Below are 24,889 nucleotides of genomic sequence, written 5' to 3'. Positions count from 1 at the left end.
TATCTGCTCTCAAAATGAGAGTCCTCAACATTTCACGTATTAAATACACATAGAAGACACAATTGTGCCGAAATTGTTAAAATGTTGTATAATAAAGAACAGCGAGAAACGGATTACGCACGTGCACGCACGCGAGACCGGAAGAAACAATGCTGCCAACGATCTGGGCTGCGGGCGGCAACGCGCACATCATGCCGCCCGCAGCCAATAACGCGCTCTTTTTAGTCCAAATGTAAAAATTAATATCTTGCTTATTATTGCTCAAATCGCAAAACTATAAAGGATTTTTCTACTCGGTTTAACCCACTCTACCTGTATAAGAAAGGTGTTTCATCATGTCGGGGACACTCTGTATATATGTATAGATATTTTTTTTTATTATGTATATATATATATATATATATATATATATATATATATATATATATATATATATATTTAAATAAATATCCATTAAGGTCCGCGCGCTTATAATGCATTTACTACGGTACATGAAGGGCAACTCGGCCCATTTAACAGCATTGAGAGAAGATGTAAATTACGTCTTGCGTTTCCGTGAGACACTAAGTTTCATCCATATATTCCCAGTATTACAATCACTGAGCGGCTAAGGCTGTGTCCGAAATTGACTGCCGGTATTGAAAATCTGTAATATACGTAACGTGAAATATAGATTTTTAGTACTGGCAGTAATTTTGGAATGCAGCCTAAATAGTATCGAATGTGATTAGTTTTTCAAATTATTATTAAATTTGAATTATTATTAAATTATTATTAAATTTAAAGATAAAAATATTAATCATTATTTATGGCAATACTCCTTAGTGAGAAATACAAATCGAAAAAATGTCTATTAAATATCTATTATGTCTATTAAACGTTTTTCCATTCACTCAACGGAAATGTGAAATAAATATTTTACGAAAACGATTTCCAACAGATTGTAATAATTTTTATGACAATAAATGTGCTACAGCATTTCCGCTTGTTTGCGCAGGCAATCGTTGTCTGCATAATGCCTTTAGTTTGACCTAAACGAAATTATTATTGTCTCGATAATAGCAATATGATGACAACTGAAGAGAAACTTGTGTCAAGCAATCATTTTCCTTTTTGTACCAAAGACGCTTTTGCTATCTGGGACGTTCTAACCACCTTCTGATCTAAATTTATCAACTCAGAAAAATTTTTGGAACTCTTTAGGAGTATTATATGAGGTCATCATGCTGTCTGGGTCATCATGCAGCAAAATGAGCTGATTATGAAGAACTATTTTGTGTTAGAAATAAAAGTTCATAGTGATCTCTTTTTGATTTACTGTTAAAGAACTCAGAAAAGAGCACTTTTAGACAATTTTTTGTAATTATTTTAGCAGATCATAAAGAATTCAAAAAATAGATACGTGTTGCATAGCTTATTTTATGACGTTTAAATTTAAATTTCTAATTTTGTGAAATTTTAATTTTTAATTCTTTTTATATTCCACAAGGTGACATTTGTGGTTAACTGTTCAGGACGGGCGTATTATATATGTCCCGATAAAGCAGTTATATCACATTCATGTCAAATCTCTAAATTTACGTGGACTACGTGGATGCAATTTTATCCATGAATTATTCATATGGTTGTAGCATTTCATTTTTATGGCTACATCGAAGTAGTCTTCGAAATGGCAATGCAGATTTCACCTTGATTTAGACTAAAAATTACAATTGATCAATTAAGGCCCATACAGCACACAAAGATTGCATACACATTGCATCAATCTTTCATCGCAATGTTGCAAATTCACTGCAAAATGTTGTTGCATCATTGCTGTGGGATTGCAGCAATGTTAAAATGTCCGCCTTTAGGAAGATTGCAACGAAATATTACAGTAATATTGCAATGTAATGAATTTGCAATAATGCATTGTTATTGCAATCTTAGACCCATGGAGAACACCATAGAGACAATATTTTTATATGCAACATTATTCCCCAGGGAGAACATTAGGTCGAAGAAACGTCTAATAGACATTTAATAGACGTTTATAGATGTCTATTACATGTCCTGTTGTTCTCCCTGGAAAATAATGTTGCATATAAAAATATTGTCTTTATATTTTTTAATATATAAATGTAAAATTGCTATGACAATACATTTTAATTAAATGTTTTTATTTGTATTTATGTTAACATAAATAAAATACACATAACATTGCATAACATGTTAACATTAAAATAAAAGTATATTTTCTTTTATATTAAAAAAATAAAAATTTTTTTAATATTGCATTTTTTTTAAAGTAAATAATCTTGTTTGTTATATTATTATTTTTCATTAATAAAGTCTTATATCTAGTCTTATTTTGTACGCTATTAAGTGAAATTTTGAGAAGATAGATTAATTAGTGCATGTAATATGGACAATCTTCGTAGGCATATTTTCCCTGGCTTCGATCAATTATTTCTTAGTAATCAATCAAATACAGATATGCAGTTAAACTTTACGCGTTGCTGCCATTCATATATTCCACCTTTTGTTGCCACTAATAATTTATTTTTATATACTAATAAAATCTTGATTATTATTTTCTTTTGTTAAATGTCTGTAAAAGTAAAATAAAAGTTAAAATTCATATAATTACATAAAAATATACATACAGCATACAAATATACACTACCGCTCATTAATTTCAATACACCATCCAAATCTCTTGAGGGTACACTGCACACCACCAAGAGAAACCTTCTCTAGGCGAGCAATTTCACGCAAACTATGTCCTGCATTTCTCAAAGCGACTATGGCAGATCGCTTTTCGATTGATAACTCCTTCTTGGGAGCCATTTACAAGACCACTTTACACATTTTCACAAGTTTTCACAGTATCACAGTACAAGGCGAACACCGGAGCTCTTTCACTGTGTATGTGTTGATAAATGGGTTTCAAAACAGCATTGGGCGTGTATCTGATCACTACGAGAACCTCGTAACCTTGCGCACGTATTTTGTTTATTTCCAGGGATCTGACATTATCCGGCTGTTAATTTCGTTTCTTCGAAAACTACAGTTTTCAAAATTTTTTATATAAATAATGTTTAAATACGATGCATGTGAGTGCTGAAAGTGTTTTTAATAGCAGGTGGACTCATTTCTGTGCAAAATATACGTATCACGTTCATTCTTTACAGAGAAATCAACAAATCTGAGGTGTATTGAAATTAATGAGCGGTAATGTACATAAAATTATACATAAAATAAATCCTCCTATAAGTACATAGTCCTATAAGTACATACTTTGTTCTCTCAATCCTAACAGGAGTTTGGGTAAGCCACTTGGAAATGGTTTCTGCAATTTCGGCATCACTTACATGCTTGTGTGTCCTACGAACAGTTTCTATAACATAAAAAGTTATTATAAACATTACAATATATAATTCATACACACACAGGGTTCAACAGTATCCGTACGTCCCCTCGTGTGCATGTAAAATTTATCAAACTGAATAAAAATGTACCATTTTGCAAAATCACATAAAATTTTGAAATATTAATTGAAAAAAATTGGCGAATAAGTGCGCGTAAAATAATGGAATAAGCTGTATAGGTATAGTCTCATTGAAAAACTTCAACTTATCGGCTGTCTGTTTGCAACAGTGAATATCAGCTGGTGAACAAAAGGTGAAATATACGAACGGTAGCGACGTGTAAAGCTGAATCACATATCTCTATCAGTTGTCGTAGCTAAGAAACAATCGATAAGTCGAAGCCATTTAATGAAAACATGCCTACAAAAGTTGTCCCACCACATTATCACATGCATTTGATTAATCTATCTTCTTTTATTATCTAAAAATTTCACATAGTTTACAAAATGGTAAAGAACTTTTTCATTTAGTGTAATGAGTTTTATTTCACATAAGCGTATGTATTGATGTTGTCAGACATTCTATATGTGTGTGTGTGTGTGTGTGTGTGTGTGTGTTTGTTTGTGTGTGAAATTGACGTATAATTATTCTTGAAAGACCAAAATGTTGAAAGCTTCTCTTAGCTTTTTTTCCAGCCTAGCTAAAATGTTGTGTAAAATTATTTGTCATGGCTTTTCTTAAGATGTTGCGTATCATTATGTGCGCCGTATTTCCACCCACAAGTTTAAACGTATTAATCTGACAAAAAATAGAAAAGATTGTGAATATTATTAAAAAATATTGTTTTATGTTTATATTGATTCACTCTCTCTCTCTCTCTCTCTCTCTCTCTCTCTCTCTCTCTCTCTCTCTCTCTCTCTCTCTCTCTCTCTCCCTCTCTCTCTCTCCCTCTCCTCTCTCTCTCTCTCTCTCTCTCTCTCTCTCTCTCTCTCTCTCTCTCTCTCTCTCTCTCTCTCTCTCCCTCTCACTCTCTCTCTCTCTCTCTCTCTCTCTCTCTCTCTCTCTCTCTCTCTCTCTCTCTCTCTCTCTCTCTCTCTCTCTCTCTCTCTCTTAACTATCAATAAACCATTAGATTAAATAAATATTAAATATAATATGTTATTATTTTAATTTTGAACACGTTAAAAGTATTCAATAAAATAAAAAAATATTTTTAAAATACAGCTTTGTCTTTAAAATTAACTTTTTTTAATTGTTCTTTAAAAAATGTTAACTTTTCAAATGTTGTTATAAGCAGTTGTATAAGAATTTCTTCTTGGCTAGAATAATTAGAACATTGCATTTTGTCTTCTAGCATGTCCATTCTATTTTTAATGCTATTGAGTTTATATAAAACCTTATTTAGTTTCCCTAAAACTAGTTTCTTGTATTCCAAAAAAAAAATTTATTTAATTATTAAATATTGCAATTAAAGCTATTTACTATTTATATAAGGATTGTGTACAAAATACATCTGTATATATATTGCCTTTATATAAAACATTTTAAAAAATAGATATAATAATATTTATACAGGTTGTCCGATAATTGCTTAATCACCTTTCGGGTGCAGATAGAGCGGGTTAAACCGAGTAGAAAAGTCCTCTATCGTTTTGCGATTTTCGCAATAATTAATGAGAAATTAATTAAAGAAGATCGGCCAATTTGCGCGAGTCGAAACGCGCGGCGAGAAGAGACAGCCCGTTGTTACGTGGTCGCTAGGACGCAAGGATCTAGCGTTACACACCGCTCGTATGTGCCGTTGTCATTTATAGAGCGCTCCTCCCAACCATTTATCGTACGCCTAGTAACCAAATAACAGTGGGCTGTATCACCACGGGTCTCTTCTTGCCGCGCTTTTAAACTCGCGCGAATTGGCCGATATTATTGAATTAATTCCTTATTAATTATTGCGAAAATCGCAAAATAATAAAGAACTTTTTTATTTGGTTTAAACCGCTCTACCTACACCTGAGAGGTGATTCAGCAATTATCGGACACCCTGTATATACACGGTCTCCCGCGAGACTTGTTCCACCGGGAACAGGGAGGTAGATGGGATTGAAATAAATATAAAAGTCCTTTACCGTTTTACGATATTCGCATTAATAAACGAGATATTAATTTTTACATTTGGACTAATGAGAGCGCGTCGAGAGAAGCGCTCCAGCCGCTCGAGGTCTAGCCCAGCCTAGACGGGCGAGACGGCGAGACGTAAGCCGGGCGCCGAGCCACGACGCGTTTCCCCTCTTGCCTCTCCAACGCGCTGCCCGCAGCCAATGTATGATAGACTAAGCCGGGCTAGACCTCGAGCGGCTGGAGCGTTTTTCTCGACGCGCTCTCATTAGTCCAAATGTTAAAATTAATATCTTGTTTATTATTGCGAATATCGTAAAACGGTAAAGAACTTTTATATTTATTTCGATCCCATCTACCTCCCTGTTCCCGGTAGGACAAGTCTCGCGGGACACCCTGTATACAGGGTGTCTGGCAATAATCGCCCCACCGGTCATATACAGGTAGAGGAGGTCAAATCGAGTAGAAAAGTCCTTTACCATTTTTTGATTTTTGTAATATGTACCAAGTAATTAACGAAAAAAGATTGGTGAATCCGTGCAAGTAAAGCGCGCGCAGCGAGAAGGACATCCCACTGCTATGCGATCACTAGGCGCGCGATGAAGCGTTGGGAGGAGCGCTCTACAAATGACAATGGCAACATACGAGCGGCGCGTAACGCTAGATCCTTGTGTCCTAGTGATCGCGTAGCAGTGGGACGTCCTTCTCACCGCGCGCGCTTTACTCGCGCGGATTCGCCGATCTTTTTTCGTTAATTACTCAGTACTTATTATGAAAATTAAAAAATGGTAAAGGACTTTTCTACTCGATTTGACCTCCTCTACCTGTATATGACCGGTGGGGCGATTATTGCCAGACACCCTGTATATACTGCCTGACAATAATTTGTTTCGTTTTCCTAGCAAGATGACCATAAAATAATTCTCATCGGGTAATGTACCAAGATTTTTTCTGCATCCTTACATATAAAAAATATATATTGAAACATTTTAGTAACTTTTTAAAATAATTTATAATTTATTGATTATAATAAAAATTAAATAATTATTTTATCATTATATCAACATTGGCGCCATATTAATATTTTATTATTTATTTAATATTTCTAGTAAACACACAGTAACATAACATCAATGTTATAATTTCTCACTCAATAATGTACACCAAGGTATATATAACATCGCAGTTACATTGTTGAATTGTTTAACATTTAACTGCAATATAACATACCTTGCTGCACTTTATTGAGTGGAAAATTATAACATTGATGTTATGTTACTTTGTATTTACTAAGAATATAAAATAAATAATAAAATATTAATATTGTGTCAATGTTGATATAATGATAAAATAAGGTTAAAAGTAAGTTTAAATCTAATCATTTATTTAATGTTATATGAAAAACATTATATTAAATTTATAATAAATATTTGCACAACATTATTCGTAATATTAAGACACTCCCATTTCAACGTTATTAAAACTTTAAAATCAGTGTCAAAGTTTGTTTATAATGACGTCGATTAGAATGTTAAAACCTACATATTTAACAATGTTACATATTACTAAATATCGTTAAAATAACGTTATATCAATGATTTCTTGCTTACTGGGTAGGATATCAAATGGTTTACTGGGATAGGTCATTTCTCGTTGGGTCGGTCGCTAGCGGCCGGACGGTAGTGGGGGAACAGAAGGCGTCGTCTCGGGAATTGGCCCGAGATGTGCAACTAATTCCGAGCTCTGATGTGAACAGTTATGTCATATATTTTTACTGCTGATTTTAACATATTCTGGGCAGGTTTATGGAATATTCTTTATAGGATATTCTTCGGACATGCATTAATGATTTCCAGGGTTGGGAAAGTTATTTTGTAAAAGTATCTAGTTAAAGTTACAGTTTTTTTCACTGAAAAAGAACTAGTTACAGTTACAAGTTACCTTAGAACATATATACTGGAAGGGACATAGCCTATCTAAATATACATAACAAAAGTGTCCCCTACATCTATCTATCCTTGTCTGTACGAAATCGGTTAATGCGCTTGCGCGAATGAATAACCGCTTAAGTTGAAAGTAGAAAAATTTAAAATAGGTGGAAGGCATTTGAAAATTTGATTATAACAATTTATTCTTTAAGTTATATTATAATATAATTGCAATATATTATAAATTATATATAATAATATGTAGTAATATGTAATAATAGTCTTGCGAAATAAAATAAAAATAATGATGCACATAACCAAAAACAAATACTGTAATGAACAATAATTATATACAGGATGTACAGGATAAACTATTTACATTTCCCGGCCGACGACATTCTGAACGAGGTACGATTGTCACTAGCCAGTCCAGTAATTTGGGAACGCTTCTCCAGTGCAGTATCCAGCAAAATGGCGGCCACTGGATACTGCACTGAGTGAGACGAAATGGGAACGCAGCCTATACCATACTGGAACGAGCACAGGCTACCCCCTCCATTCGACAAAACGGTCAGACAAGGCAGTGACTCAGTACCGGATTTCTCTTTCTATTTCGTCTACTCTCGACTAATAGTAGCTGTGAACACGTGACCACAACTGTTGGTTAGATAGAGAGATCCGGGTCCAAACAGCTATCTCCATCTAACCGGTCGAAAACAAAGGCGTTCCAGTATGGTATATAGTCACGGACTAAGGAATAGAGGGACGGTGCACAAGCTGTACCGGGGGAGCACGTTTGCGGCGGGGGGGAGGCCGCCATATTCGTTTAGTAATCACCACACATAGAACTCACTATTTGCGTATATGTGAGAAATGAAAGTCAAATCCTGCGCACAATAAACAAAATAGGAAATAGAAATAGAAATAATTATTAAATATTAGAAATAAGAAATTGGAATTATTTATTTTAAAAATAAAAAGAATAGAAAAAATTAATGCATAAATTAAGAAATAAGAATTGGAACTAATTAATATATTTTATTCTCTTGTTAGATGTAAAATAATTTCTCTTTTTAATATTAAATGTTTATTGCTATTTCTAATATTTTGTCTACTGTATGCAGATCCTCAGAGTAATAAAAGTTAAAGTATTTTATAAAATTTATAATACAACAATAATAAAATCGCCTAATTTCTTTATGCTTGTCACTCGTTATGCTAGTGGCACCACTACACGAGTGTAACCATGTCACAGACACAGAATCTCTGTGTGAGAATCGCTACATCAATATGGCGGAAAGCAGTCCCCCCCCGCACGCTTGAGTTACCATCCCCTCTCGTCTAAACTAGGACTTTAAACTCAGTCCCTCTAAACTTTGAGGAGCAAGACCAAACATGAAAAAAATTTGACATCAACATATGTCCGTCAAACCCACTGTTACTGATATAAAATATATATTATTAATGAAAAATAAAAAAGTAATATTTATTATTATGTAATATTCTCGCTCTTCTAAAGTTTGTTATCTTATTTTAATTATATTTTGTATATATAGTAACTAGTACAATAAAAATTATTATAATAAATAATAAAAAAATATTTAAAAATTTTATTGATGTTTAAATAGTATTAGTTTTGTATCCTTTTTATGATTATTTCTTTAGACTTGATTATATTAGAAGGCTTGTCATAGATAAGCTTGTCTAGTTTGTCATCACACACATCAACATAATCGACGCATGCGTATTGCAATAAAATGTACAGACAAGGATAGATAGATGTTGAGGACAACGGCAAGTCAGCTATGCCCCTTCCAGTATATATGTTCTAAGCAAGTTACTGACTCTAAAAAGTAACGAGTTGTTACTTTTCAGTTACATTTTTGCAATAAATGTGCACTACTATTTTAAATATAAGAATCTTACATTTCAAGATTTATTAACTTATTATATACTACATAGGTACTTAATTTTGTGTTATATTATTTTATATGTAATAAATCACAATTGTTTTAAACTTAAAATTAAAATACATTTAAAATATTAAATTAATTAATAATTTAAAATAAATTATCATACACTTAGAATAAAAATTATAGAATTAGATTTTTCAGTTTAAAAATTAACAAATTTCACACAAATAGTCATAACTTTCCAAAAAATCGTAGACTTATGTTTCAGTTCTTCTTAAAGTCTCATTTTTATGCTTATATGATAATCATCCTCAAAGATAATTTATTACTGGGTGGCAGTGCATTCTTTAAATGAGAATTTGTTTATTTTTGTTGAATTTCAAAATTAATATATATACGTTTATCCGTCTATTTATTTAACAAATCGAATCTACACTTAATATGACAAATTCCATGACAATTTTGTGGAGGTAAAAGAATTAAAAATCACATCCTTAAATACACTGATAAATTTATTATTTTATAATAATGTGTCACAATGTGTATGTTATTTCTTCGCTCATGTGCGACTGGAATTACCACACGTGTTCACGGTAGATTGCTTCGTGTAACGGTGTGGACGAGAAATAATGATGATTTCTTCTCTACTTTAGAATATTTTATTTTGTTCTTCAAGGACACGTGACTGCCTTACAATATGCGTAATTTTCAGAAAACGAGTGAGTAATAATAAAACGGAAGTGGGCGCATCCTAAAGCGGCAGGAAAAAAAAACGCAACACAAAATGGTAACGAAGAGTAACTAAAGAGAACGCTCGACGGGCAGTCTGTCGCGAGAGCGCGAATACAAATTAATAATCCAAATCAATAACTTATTTTAGGAACGTGATTACCGTACACGCCGCCCGCCTTGAAGAATTCGTCTTCAAAACTAAATGAATCTTGTTAACAGACATAGTCCTTAATAATAATGCACTTGACTTAACAACTAATTGGATCATATAGATGCGTGGATTACACAAATACAACTTAGAGTGAAATTAAGAAATTGAGTCCGACGGATCGATTGGTAAAATCGCTAGCTTGGTTAGTGGTCTCGTAAAGACCCCCTTGGCAGTTTTTACGGTTGCAGTTCGTGCAACACCGTCTGCTCCAACGTGAATTTCTTGAATACGACCTAGTAGCCAATGCAGAGGAGACAAATCCTGCTGTTTTATAAGCATCAGGTGATTTATCCTTAATTGAGTTCCCTTGTCAGATTTCCATTTCGAGCGAACCTGTAAGGAATGGAGGTACTCAACGCTCCATCGACGCCAAAAGTGTTGTCTTAATTGCTCCACGCGTTGCCACCGCATCAAGCGATTTTCGTTTACGTCGCCTAGATCGTGGCAAGGGATACTATTCATAGCAGTGCCAATTAAAAAATGACCCGGACTTAAATAAGCTAGATCATTTGGATTGGCGCTCAGGGCTGTGAGAGGGCGTGAATTCAATAGAGCCTCTATTTCACCGAGAGCGGTTTGCATTTCTTCGAATGTTAAATGAGCCTTACCAACAACGCGATTTAAATGGTGTTTCGCGGACTTGATCGCTACCTCCCACAGGCCACCAAAAAAAGTATGATGTTACGTTTCTGCAGCACCGTCCTTGGAGGGAGTTGATGACGTCCTTGGTCGACGGGTTTCTGAGACGTCGTTCGGAATCCCTTGGAAACCTTTAAATGGTAGGTTATGTGCCGGGTGCCCGCTGCGATGTCCCGCTGGCAATCCAGAAATGTTTTCCTGTTGCGGCCTGTCGTTGCTGGCTGAGGATTCTTGCCCGCTTGGTCGCGAGATCTCAGCTGTCCTTGTCGAACAATGCGGATATGAGGTTATCCGGCTCGAAGGACCAATATTATTTCTTCCCTCATGTGCAACTGGAATTACCACACGTGTTCACGGTAGATTGCTTCGTGTAACGGTGTGGACGAGAAATAATGATGATTTCTTCTCTACTTTAGAATATTTTATTTTGTTCTTCAAGGACACGTGGCCGCCTTACAATATGCGTAATTTTCAGAAAACGAGTGAGTAATAATAAAATGAAAGTGGGCGCATCCTAAAGCGGCAGGAAAAAGAAACGCAACACAAAATGGTAACGAAGAGTAACTAGAGAGGGGGCGCTCGACGGGCAGTCTGTCGCGAGAACGCGAATACAAATTAATAATCCAAATCAATAATTTATTTTAGGAACGTGATTACCGTACAGTGTACAATGTGTACAATGTGTTACATTACAACAACATATATAATAAAATAATTTTTTAATATATATATCCAAAATTTTAATAAAAATGTTTATTAATTTTTAAAAAAATTTGATATTCTATTATGTCATTGTGAAGATGTCCTCTTTGTGGCGTTATTACAGAACCACCGACGCTGAACATTCGTTCAACAAATGCACTACTCGAAAGTGCCGTGTTGTATTTAATAAAGAGTTTTTTAATTGCGGTATAATCATTTAACATACTGATATTGCAATTATTTGATTTTAAGAATCGATGCAATTCTTCTTGTGCAGACTCGACTTCTTTTGTTTGCTGGTTAAAAGCAAAAAAGTCATCGTCAAGGTTTTCATCAAGATTTGGGGAACTTTCATTAGAACGGATTCCTAATAAGTCTTCTAAATAATTTTTAGCAAGTTTCCTTTCTTCTCCATTTATCCAGTTCAACTTGAATTTTGGGTGCAAACAACTTGCGATGATTAGCTCTTTTTTTTTAAATAATGTAAAAAATCTAAAATTATATGTTCAGAATCAATGAATAAATATTGTTTTGTATTAAAAAATAATAAATACATGCGTGTTAATTAAATTAACAAATTACTTTTTTTTTAAACCTTGTTAAATAGCTGTAATTAGTGACTGGCAATTAGTAAATCCATTTTTGTTGAGTTTTTCTAATTTTTCTTGTAAAGTTTTTAAGACTGGTAATAAGTATCCCATATACATCCTTGACTCACTTTGTAATATATCTAAGGCTTGTGCCAAAGGTTTCATTGTCTAATCCAAAAACAAAAAAAAATGAAAGAAATTCACTAAATGTATACATAATACAATCTATCTATAGACGTACCTGACAATATTCTTCTATAAATTTAATTTCGTTTTCTGTTAGTCTTTGCAAATTGCAATAATCGAGACATTGATTAATTTTTTCGGAATTATTTTTCAAAAGTGTTACTAGTTGTAGTATAGAATCAAAAGTCGAGTTCCATCTATTAAAATGAAAGATGAAAGTAAGGTGGAAGTAAGGTGGTTTAATTGCCTTAGTCCGGTTTTAGAACAAAACTTTATTGCGATTTGTTGTTCTTCCTTCGTATCCATTATTAATGTGACCGGGATCATTAAACATCAATTACACAAAGTGTCTTCGTTAAATGACAATTGAATTCACACTAGCGCCACTTAGCATAATTGTTAATAAAGGTTTCTAGTGCATAGTTCTGCTGCGTCCCGGTGTGTAACGCTAGTAATACTGTCGTGAAAAATTCAGTCCTAAAACTTTTGGACCGCACCGTGTATACATATACGAGAAAGATTATAATATAGTCACACATTATAACTTCATAGGAATATAGTTAGCGGCAAATAGTTAAATAAGATTGTTACATATATTATTGCATTAAAAATGTTAAAAGTAAGTTAAAAATAACAACTAAAAAAATCTATGATGCATATGTATAGATAGTATGTACAAATATTTTAGCGCACTGTAAAGAAAACTACATGTTTAACAATTCTATTAATGAATGTGGGCCTATGTAATCTAAAAAAAGTGTTGATTGAGTTATTCGAAATAAATGAATTGTCACATCATAGATCGGGCCTTGGAATTATTTCATCTTTTCAGCCAATTCTCGTGGTATACGCCTCCTTTCCTCTCTTCACCGCGCGCGCGGCAGCCGCTAGGGCCAACGCCGCCGAGCGTTAGGAGCGGCGCTATCCGATAAATGTTTGGTTCTTCTCCCTTGATCATTAAAAGTTAAAAAAATTTATTAAAAATATTTTTTTTATTTTTAAATTTATTATGTGAAAATATTTCAATAGATTTCCACGTCACCCATGAGGTACTATTGCTATTGAGGAAAAAAATATTTTTAATAAATTTTTTTAACATTAATCGGATAGCGCCGCTCCTAACGCTCGGCGGCGCTGGTCCTAGCGGCTGTCGCGCGCGCGGTGAAGAGAGGAAAGGAGGCGTATATCACGAGAATCAGCTGAAAAGATGAAATAATTCCGAGGCCTGTCATAGATTATAATACAAAGATAATTTGTTTTTGTTAGAAAGTAAGTTATCTAATTCGTATCCGTATTAGCCAATAGGTAAACATGTAATTTTGTACAAATTAGCAGCGCTGGTGTGCGATCGGAAATGATCGAACTTTGTCAATTATGGAAAGCTCGTAGAATACGTTTGTTAGATTGGTTAACGTTATTAGAAGAGAATAAACACCTGAGAAGAGAAGTCGTACATTAAAAAAGAAAATAATGTCGTATAAAATTTGCATGCATTTTCTACTTTTCGTACGTTTCGGTACTTGTCATTTTTTGTGGTTTATACTTTTCTCTTTGCTTATATTAATACTGAATAAGCTTTGTATTCGTTTTTTTTAAGTGCTAAATTATTTTGTTGCCACGCAGTTCCACCTAAAATTTATTTCATTATTTACCATTAAAGTTATAAAAATAACATGTCTATTCATTACAAGAATATTTTCTAAAAAGGAAAAACCTACCAAAAACGTATAACATACTATTTACATATTATCATATCACAAATATCTATATCAATTAATGTATTAATGTACAAATACATTATTACGTACGTTTAATAATTTTACTTACTACACATGTGCATGTTATTTTATTCTGTGTAACAAACGCTTCTAAACATAACTTGTCAATTTTCATTTGTTACATATACATATTGCTTTTTTTCATATTGTGAGCATTTTTGAGTAATATACTCAGATTAATGACTAATAGTGAATTTGTATCTGGTGTCGAAAATAGTTGTTAAAACGAGAGAGCAATCATCAACCCAGTAATATGCGCCGTAATATTATTCCAATGTTAAAACAAATATTAGTATCAAAATTTTCATAAAATAGTAACACAATAATATAAGTGTCTAAATCTTAATAAAACTAAAAATAAAATGTTAATTATACAGCACAAAATAAAATATTTTATTGTTCAAGTCATTTATACGTTATATACAATGACTAGAATTACCATGTCATCATAATTATTATATTATGCTAATAAAAAACTATATTTGCTATAATATCTTACATAAAAGAAAAATAGTAAACAATCCTCCTAATAAATTTTATGTATTATTTTAGTAATATTTATTGCTTCTTTTAATGATAATATTAATATTTTCGTAGTGCGACAGGTTTTTCCAGAAACTCATTTGTCAACGGATATGGGCAATATTATAGTCAAAATGATAATTATTTTGGTAAGCCACAAACTTCCAGAAAAAAATAATATTGTCGTTCAAGTCAGCCCGAGTCGAAATTTTTAGCCTAGATTAAACCTACAAGTTTTGTCGAATTTGGAGAACCAATGTAAGCTTTAATTCATATATATAGATATAACATTACATTGGCTATTGACCTCCTTTGATACTAAAAATTGTTACTTATTGCCGTTTTTTCCATGTGGAAGCTCAAAAGAGTATCTACTGAGAACCTCTAAAAAGGCTTCAGGTTCTATAAATATGTATTTCTAGAAAATAAATATTCAAAATTACTTAATAATCTATTATCTCATATACTCTACTTGCATTTAATGTATCTTGATTTCAATAAACAATATATTAATTATTATAATTTGCTTAACTGTAAATAGGCTACTATAAGCAAATATTATATAAATAATATTTACTTATCTCATACATATCTATCTGCAGTTAAGTAAATTACATAATTAATGTATTGCGCTTATTGAAATTAAGATATGCATTAAATATAAATAAAGTAAATGTGGTAATAGAATATTAAATAATTTCGAATTATAGGTCAGATATGTAATAAAATATTAAATAAAATTTTGAATTTTAATTGTTTTTTGTTTATTCGAATAAATTTTTAGTTATTTATAATACTAAATATAATACTGAGTTGCACTTAATTTTTAAAAATATTTTTTACTATTCATTTGTTATTATTTATTTCATATTATAACCAGGGTCGGATTGGAACACCAGGGCCCATCGAGAAAATTTGTAAAAAAGGCCCCCACTCTAAAGCGCCGCGGCAAAAAATTTTTTTAGTTCAAGGTCAAACGTGTTTTAATGAAATTTGGAGATATTTTGTCCTTTAATTTGTTTGTTGTTGTTTTTATTGTAAATTTTTTTGTATTGTAGTAAAGGTAGCATACGTAAAATAAATAACCATGTATAGTGCATGTATTTTATTTAATAATAAAATAATATTTCTTTGGCTTTTAGTAAATATTCTTTTATAAATTGTCAGTTGCCATAACCTTTCAGACGAATTATAAAAAAAAATGAAAGGAGAACACGAAAGACAGTGACGCACTACAGATAGTTGACTAACGCTAACTCGTGCTCAGCGCTATCTTGGTTAGAGAAGGAAAGCACGTCGTTATTCAACTGTCGCAATCTGATAATTTAGAATTTAGATTATTAATTTCTTGCATAAAAAATTTAAAAAAAAAATTTGGATTTGGGGGCCACTGGGGTCCCCAAAAACATAGGGCCCCCCGAGAAATTTCTCGGTATCTCTCTTGTCCAGTCCGTCTCTGATTATAACATTTATTATATTAATCTGATATAATAGAAATTGAACTCAATTATAGATTGAATATTAATATTTTTATTGCTAGAAATTTCGATAAGATTTGGAGATTCAAAAGAGGTAGGAGTTGTAAGAACGAAAGTAGGAATTGTATGTTTAACATCAATAAAAATAAGGGTTTTCTAGGACAACAAGATTAAAGAAAGGCCAAAAGAAGACATAACACTTTCAAGATAGAATTTGTAGGTCAAGGAACATTATTAGAGGCACAAATAACCATGTATGAGGTTTATAGTAGGTTTTAAATTTCAACTCGGGAGTCGTCTCGACATTCAGTCTTTTGCAATCGTTAGTGTTTAGCTGTTGAACAAGTAAAATCGGGGAATTGCTGAGAGTTTGTAACCCCTATATTCGTAGGCTTCAAAATTTTTAACGACTCTTTGGTAAGTGAGATAGTAAATAAGACATTTTACTCTTTAAATCTTTAAAATATTGTATATATTTTGTATATTTCGTATATTTTATTTTTTTAATATTAAAAAAAATTTCAATAAATATATTGATAAATAAAATTTATATGCAAGGTATTAATAAATAATATATAAAATAACGTTATAACGTTTTTCAGACGCAAGATGCAACTTGATTATATCGCTTTTTGCTCTTTATCTCATAAGCAACTGTTGCAAACAATCCACAAACATACGCAAGGATGTTTTTTGAAAATAATCTCGGCAAAGATTATTCCAGTATATCTAAACACAAACTACGATTGCATGTTTGTAACAATGAAAGAGATCTTGACGAAAGTTTGCAAAACAGGGCCGATTATCATATTCAAAATGTCAACAGTATATACGTATCATGACGCTTCATTCACTTGTAAACATAAGTAGAATTAAAAATTTCAAAGATTTATGTAACGAAGACATTGTAAGCAGACATTTTTCCATCACTCACGTCATAAATAAATTATATTTTTTTTCTGAGCTATACCATGTATTTGTAGATAATTTGAAACCATTTCAAATATCAGAAAATATAGTCTGTTAATTTTTATTATTTTTGGTCCTTTAGGAAACTGTTTGTCCACCACTGTGCTCTTTCGTAAAAAGATGCGTTCTTTCTCGTCCAACATCTACTTGGGCATGCTTGCAATAAGCGACATTGCCTATTCAATGATATTAATTATTGACTGGCTCTTTTTATTGGATTATATAAATCCAGAAAGAAATTATTTGGTTATATATCTTCGTAGACTTTCTGTTCTTCTTCTCCGAGTTCTTGAGTGTGTGGCTTATACTAGCCTTTACCATCGAGAGATATATAGTGATAAAGTATCCGCTTCTGCGTCGATCCTGGTGCACTGTGAAACGAGCAAAAATTGTAGTGATCGTATTGACGGGACTAGCGATTTTGAACAGCATTTAAAATTTTTTTTTAATTTTTTGGATCATGCTGTATGAAACAATACATAAAAAAATAATAAATATTTTTGATGTGTACAAATATTCCAATTTTGAAAAACAGAATGGATTTATACCCATAAGGCAGATTATAGATTCTATTATAATATTTACTCTACCCGCTATTGTGATAGTAATCTGCAATACTCTGATCGGATACCACATTTACCAGCAAAATCGTGTTCGCAAAACCTTGATTATAGTGTCCGATTCTTCTAATGAGAGAACTCATTGTCAGATTTCTAGGGATAAAATGCTTCAGGATAAGATCACAAAAATGCTTATTCTCGTTTCGAGCATATTTGTAATATTGAAATTACCTGCATATTCCATTGCTTACATTTCTAGTTACGTACGTATCAATAACTCATATTAAAATAATACTGATGATAATATATTGTTTATTTGCTCTAAAAATGCATTCTGTATGTAACAAAAAATATTAATTAACTTTTCTCTCAAAATTTAAATTTATAAAATAATTTATAATGTTTCATTTTTACATTATAAATGACATCATATAATAATGTTTTTACATTAGATATCCACGTAAAAAAAAAGGGATGCGTTAAAATAAGACACGTTATTATTAATAATTTTATACTTTTACAAAATTATAAAAAATAAAAATAATAAAATGTGCAAAATATATACAACATTGTAAACATTTAAAATAAAATGTCTCACGCATTACTTCACTTACCTGAAAGTCGTTAAAAATTCTAAAACTTACGAATACAGGGATACGAATTCTCAGCAATTCCCCGAATTCAATTGCTCAATTGCTAAACACTAACGATTGCAAAAGACTAAATGTCGAGACGACTGACTTGGATATTATTTCTCCCTGGAAGTTTGTGGCTTACCGAATTGATTAACATTTTGATCATTTTTTAACTATAACAATGCTCATATCCGCTGATATGTGAGTTTGTACAGTCACTCTACTAAAGTATTTATGATGATAAAAAAAAGAAGCATTAAATATTACCAAAATAATACATAAAATTTATTTAAAACATTATTTTTTATTTTTCTCATGAAAGATATTACAGTGAACATAGTTTCTTATTAGCATAATATTTATGATTTCATGGCAACTGTAGTTTTATATATTATATGTATATTGAATAACTAGAACATTAAAATATTTATTTTGTACAGTTTAATTAATATTATATAATTAGATTTATTGAGATTTATACATTTATATGCAATATCGTGCTACTATTTTAGGAAAATTTCAGTACTAATATTTGTTTGAATAATGAAACAATATTATTAGCGCATTCTAAATAAGTGGATGAAATTGCTCCCTCTTTTTGACTATTTGCAACACTAAATACAAATTTAATTTATATAATTAATTGTAAATATATCGATCGAAAGTTCTTAAAATATAAAAGGAAGCTATATGTACATGTAATAAGTAAAAATTACAAAACACATTTGTAAGCGTTTATTATGTTCACAAATAGAAACGAAATGCACATGTGTGGTAGGGTAAAGGTGCCTGTGGCGGTTGCCAGATATTTTTGGGTAGGTTTGCACAAAGGAGTCAGAGCTAGTAATAATCTAGTTTATTCTATTTAATATCGTATTTTGTTTTTACAAAGTTTATGGCGCCCTAAGGCGCAGACTATTCGCAACCGGTGTTGTGGTTAGCGAGAGTCTCTTTAAAATAACGTCTTGAATTTCTTGCGACGTGCAAGAAGACGTTCTAGTCTGTGGAAGGCTAGCAGCCGCTCTAAGCTTTTCCCTGGTGTTGGCGGAAGTGGTGAAAGCGTACTGCCGGGACTCGGCGAGCGACACCTTAACTGGGCTGCCTGTTCCGTCTGCGTGGTGGCGTCGGCAGTGTGTTCTCCGGTCTGAGTGGCTACGGACTGAGTAGCTGGTGGCCGTTGTTTCCTTGTCCGTGGATCGGAACGTTCTATCGTGAACTCTATGGGTATCAGAGTCCACGGTAATAATGCCTGTCCTGGTGCGACTCCCTGGTCTCGTGACTGCGGTCCTGTCGGTACCTCGGCTATTCCCTTGGAAGGTGGCTGCAGAGGGGGTTCCCTCGGAGTTGGTTGCAGCCGCTGAGGAGGTTCGTCGTGACGTCTCCTCTTCCGTGGTCTTGGCACCGTAGTGCCGTTTATATCTTTTGAGGGCCAAAAATATATTTGGCGCGCCTCAAAGGCAATTTTCGAGGGCCAAGGTGAGTTGGCACACCTCGTAAAAATGCCGGGTTACCTTGTCTGTGATCTGAGGCCCACTATATGTAAGCTCACTCAGATCCGAGGACGTACTGATTATCGTTTTTCGATGCTCATATATAGGCAGCTCGTGGCTTTTTACTTACGAGTTAGTTTTAGCCGGTCGTAGCCCTCTAGCGGTGAATATTGGAACTTATGCTTTCTCTCCGTCTAGTGACGGTATCTCTGTTTCTATTTGTGGTTGGCTATTTAGCCGCCACAGGACCCCCTTGGCTGTCTTTAAGTCCGAAACCTCACGGTTGGTTTGATTGGGCGTCCGCTTCTGGTTTTCTGGGGTTCTTGTTTCTCTGATGTTTTTGAGCTTTCTTGCTCTTCTGTAGGTTCTTCCATTATGTATGCTGGTTTTAATCGGTCTATGGAGATGTTTGTGGTTTTTCCGTTAATTTGTACCTTGAACATTTTATCGCTTCTTTCCAGGACTTTGTATGGACCGTCGTATGGTGGCTGGAGTGCTTTTGTTGGTGCATCGTGTCTTATGAAGACTCTGTCTGCTGCTGCCAGATCTTTATGTATGAATGTTGCTCGATTTCCATGACGGCGGATCTGAGGCCTGAGCCTGGTCATGGTTTGTTGCAGGTTTCTCACAAATTCGTTTGTTGGCTCTTCTTCTCTCTTTTGTTGCTCTAATAATTGGCCTGGAAGTCTTATTGTTTCTCCATAGACTAGTTCAGCCGGGGTGGCTCCTAAGTCTTCTTTTATGGCTGCTCGGATTCCTAAGAGGATTACAGATAGTACTTCGGTCCAAGCTTCGGTTTCGTGTGCTTTGATTGCGGCTTTTAGTTGCCTGTGTAGTCTTTCTATCATCCCATTGGCTGCTGGGTGATAGGCTGTTGTGCGTATATGCTGGGATCCTGTGAGTTTTGTTAGCTGTTTAAATAGATCGGATTCGAATTGGCGTCCCTGGTCCGTTGTTATTCTTGCTGGTGTCCCGTAGCGTGCAATCCAATGGGTGAAAAGTTGTTTAGCTACTGTTTCTGCTGTGATTGTTGCTATGGGTATGGCTTCTGGCCAGCGTGTAAATCGATCTATTATAGTTAGACAGTATCTTTTTCCTTGTGACATCGGTAACGGTCCCACTATATCCATGTGGATATGCTGGAATCTTTTGGTTGGCCCGAGGAAATTTCCTATTGGAGTACTTGTATGCCTGTGTATCTTGGCTTTCTGGCATGGTATGCATGCCTGTGTCCATTTTTGACAGTCTGCTTTGATGTTTGGCCACACGAAACGCTGTGTTATCATTTTGACTGTTGCCTTTACGCCTGGATGTGCCAAACCGTGCAACATCTTAAAGATTTGTCTTCGGTAAGGCTGTGTTACGAATGGACGTGGTATTGGCGTTGAAGTGTCACATATGAGGCTTGTTTCTGTTCCTGGTACTATTATTTTTTTCAATTTTAACGCTGTTGGTTTTTTTACAAATGCAATAAGTTCCGGGTCTTCTTTTTGTGATTTGGCTAATTCGGAGAAGTCCGGTTGCTGTTGAATGGCCTCTGTTCGGGACAGTGTGTCTGCTACGATGTTTTCTTTACCAGAAACGTGTCGTATGTCAGTTGAGAATTGTCCGATGAATTCGAGGTGCCGTGTTTGCCTTGGTGAACTGAGTAACGAGTCTTTTCGAAAAGCGTATATCAAAGGTTTGTGGTCCGTATATATTTTAAACTCTCGGCCTTCCAGCAAATGTCTAAAATGTTTGACTGCTATGTAGATAGCTAATAGTTCTCTGTCATATGGACTGTACTTCTTCTGTGCCTGTGATAGTTTCTTGCTTAGAAACGCTAGTGGTTGTTGTCCGTTCTCTAGATGTTGTTGCACCACCGCTCCTATGGCTACATCCGAGGCGTCTGTCGTTAGTGATAATTCTGCTGTTGGGTTTGGATGTGCTAGGAGCGTCGCTTTTGCTAGGCTGTCTTTGCAGCTAATGAAAGCGTTGTTTTGCTCTGTATTCCAGTCTATGGGTGTTCTTCCTTTCTTTTGGCCTTTTAGCATGTCGTTTAATATTGCTTGTTCTGTTGCTGCGCCAGGAATGAACCTTCTGTAGAAGTTTATAGTGCCCAGGAATTGGCGTAGTTGTTTTATCGTTTCTGGTCTCTTGAAATTTTGTATGGCTTCCACTTTTTGGGGGAGTGGTTTGGTGCCTTCTGCGGAGACCTCGTATCCCAGAAATGCTACCTTCTTTTTTCCGAATATGGTTTTAGCTGGGTTGAGCTGTACTCCGTATTGATTTAATTTTTCAAAGAGTATTTTTAAATGCTTTTTGTGTTCTTCTGTGTTGGTAGAAGCGACTAGAATGTCGTCTATATAGACATAACAGAAGTCTAACCCGTGTGTTACTTCGTTTATGAAACGCTGGAATGTCTGCGCTGCGTTTCTTAATCCGTATGGCATTCGGCGAAATTCAAACAGCCCAAACGGTGTTGTGATTGCTGTCTTTTGTATGTCGTCCGGATTTACTGGGATTTGGTTGTAGGCCCTCACCAGATCTAATGTCGAGAATATAGTTTTCTGGTGTAGGGTCTGTGTGAAATCCTCTATGTGCGGGATTGGGTAACGATCTGGTAATGTTCTGTTGTTTAGTTTTCTGTAATCTCCGCAAGGACGCCATGAGTTTTCTTTTTTAGGTACCATGTGCAAAGGTGAAGACCATGGGCTTTTTGAAGGTGCTATAACTCCTTCTTGTAATAACAAATCAAATTGTATTTTTGCAGCTTTCAATTTGTCTGGTGCCAATCTGCGCGGACGGCATGCTTCTGGAGGACCTGGAGTGGTTTCTATATAATGTACTGTAGTGTGGCGTACTTCTTTTTTTATCCCTGAAGGATTCGTGAGCTGGGGGAATTCTGCTAGGATCTCATGATACGGTGTTTCTTTCAAGAGTGTTTTGATTGATATTTGCTCGATCTGACTTGTTACGCCATCCGTGGTCAGTCCTGTTGTGGCGTCTAGTAATTTCCTTTTCTTTACGTCTGGTAGCAAGTGGAAATATCCTAGAAAATCGGACCCCAGGATTGGTTGTGTTACGTCAGCCACTATAAAACGCCATGTGAATTCTCGTCGTAAACCTAGGTCAGGTTGTAGTGTTACTAATCCGTATGTATGTATCAGAGACCCGTTAGCGGCGTATAAGGTATGTATTGGTCCTTTTGTTCTACCCTGAATTAAAGAGCGTGGATAGATGCTCACATCTGAGCCGGTGTCTATCAGGTAACGCTTTTTTGTGTTTCGGTCAGTTATTAACAGGCGGCATGGCTTGGGTTCCGGGTCATCAGCCGCCGTTGATGCCCGTACTTTTAGTTTTCCTCTATGCTTTTCTTTGCCTTGTATGTACATGGAGTTGTGCATTTCTTTGCTTGATCTCCGAAACGTCGATGATAATAGCACATGGATTTATCTTCGTCCTCATCTCTTTTTCGTGTGCGACTTCGCGATTGTTTTCGTGTATGTCTTGTTTGCTGCTCCTGCCGACTCAAACGGGTATTTAATGCTGCTAATTGTTTTGTTAGCTTTTGCACTTGTTTTCCTAGAGTCTCTTGTTCGTCTTCCTTGTTGCTGGTGGGGGTAGTTACGGCTACTACTGCTCGGCAAGTGACCTCATGTATTCGGTCTGCTTGCTCTGCAATGTCCTCTAATTGGTCGTCTATGCGTGCTGCGAGGATGGCTTGTAATTGTGCGGGCAGTCTGCCCATCCATAATGTTTTTAATAATTGGTCAGGTACGGTTGCTCCTGCCAGTGTTTTTAGATGCCGTAGGAATTGTGCAGGTTTCCGGTCTCCCATCTCTTCTCGCTCTAGAAGCTGGCGGATGCGTTGTTCTTGTGAAATACTTAATCTTTGAATAAGTGCGTTCTTCACTGTTTCATATTTCCCATTTGCTGGTGGTGATGTGATTACATCCTTTATTTCTCTAGCGTGTTTTGTGTCGATCTGGGATATTGCGTATGCGTATTTTGTGGCATCCTGCGTGATTCCGCCAAGGAGAAATTGACCTTCTAGTTGGGCGAACCATAATTCCGGTTCTTCTGGCCAGAATGGCGGTACTCTGACGGCCACTCGGCTTATTTGTGCGCCGTCGTTGTCTTGACTCATTGTACTTTGTGCTTTTGCCTACTCGGGGTCACCAATTTATGTGGCGGTTGCCAGATATTTTTGGGTAGGTTTGCACAAAGGAGTCAGAGCTAGTAATAATCTAGTTTATTCTATTTAATATCGTATTTTGTTTTTACAAAGTTTATGGCGCCCTAAGGCGCAGACTATTCGCAACCGGTGTTGTGGTTAGCGAGAGTCTCTTTAAAATAACGTCTTGAATTTCTTGCGACGTGCAAGAAGACGTTCTAGTCTGTGGAAGGCTAGCAGCCGCTCTAAGCTTTTCCCTGGTGTTGGCGGAAGTGGTGAAAGCGTACTGCCGGGACTCGGCGAGCGACACCTTAACTGGGCTGCCTGTTCCGTCTGCGTGGTGGCGTCGGCAGTGTGTTCTCCGGTCTGAGTGGCTACGGACTGAGTAGCTGGTGGCCGTTGTTTCCTTGTCCGTGGATCGGAACGTTCTATCGTGAACTCTATGGGTATCAGAGTCCACGGTAATAATGCCTGTCCTGGTGCGACTCCCTGGTCTCGTGACTGCGGTCCTGTCGGTACCTCGGCTATTCCCTTGGAAGGTGGCTGCAGAGGGGGTTCCCTCGGAGTTGGTTGCAGCCGCTGAGGAGGTTCGTCGTGACGTCTCCTCTTCCGTGGTCTTGGCACCGTAGTGCCGTTTATATCTTTTGAGGGCCAAAAATATATTTGGCGCGCCTCAAAGGCAATTTTCGAGGGCCAAGGTGAGTTGGCACACCTCGTAAAAATGCCGGGTTACCTTGTCTGTGATCTGAGGCCCACTATATGTAAGCTCACTCAGATCCGAGGACGTACTGATTATCGTTTTTCGATGCTCATATATAGGCAGCTCGTGGCTTTTTACTTACGAGTTAGTTTTAGCCGGTCGTAGCCCTCTAGCGGTGAATATTGGAACTTATGCTTTCTCTCCGTCTAGTGACGGTATCTCTGTTTCTATTTGT

At 35.2% G+C, this 24,889-nt stretch overlaps 1 pseudogene; it reads right to left on the bottom strand.

Moving 5' to 3' along the window:
* Positions 1-11,628: 11,628 nt before the first annotated feature.
* Positions 11,629-12,863, bottom strand: LOC136998760 (uncharacterized; annotated as a pseudogene).
* Between the last annotated feature and the right edge of the window lie 12,026 nt (positions 12,864-24,889).

The sequence above is a fragment of the Linepithema humile genome, chromosome 3 (assembly GCF_040581485.1).
Source record: "Linepithema humile isolate Giens D197 chromosome 3, Lhum_UNIL_v1.0, whole genome shotgun sequence".
Taxonomy (NCBI): Eukaryota; Metazoa; Arthropoda; class Insecta; order Hymenoptera; family Formicidae; genus Linepithema; species Linepithema humile.
Note: the sequence above shows the minus strand (reverse complement) of the source record. Positions and strands in the feature narration are given on the sequence as shown.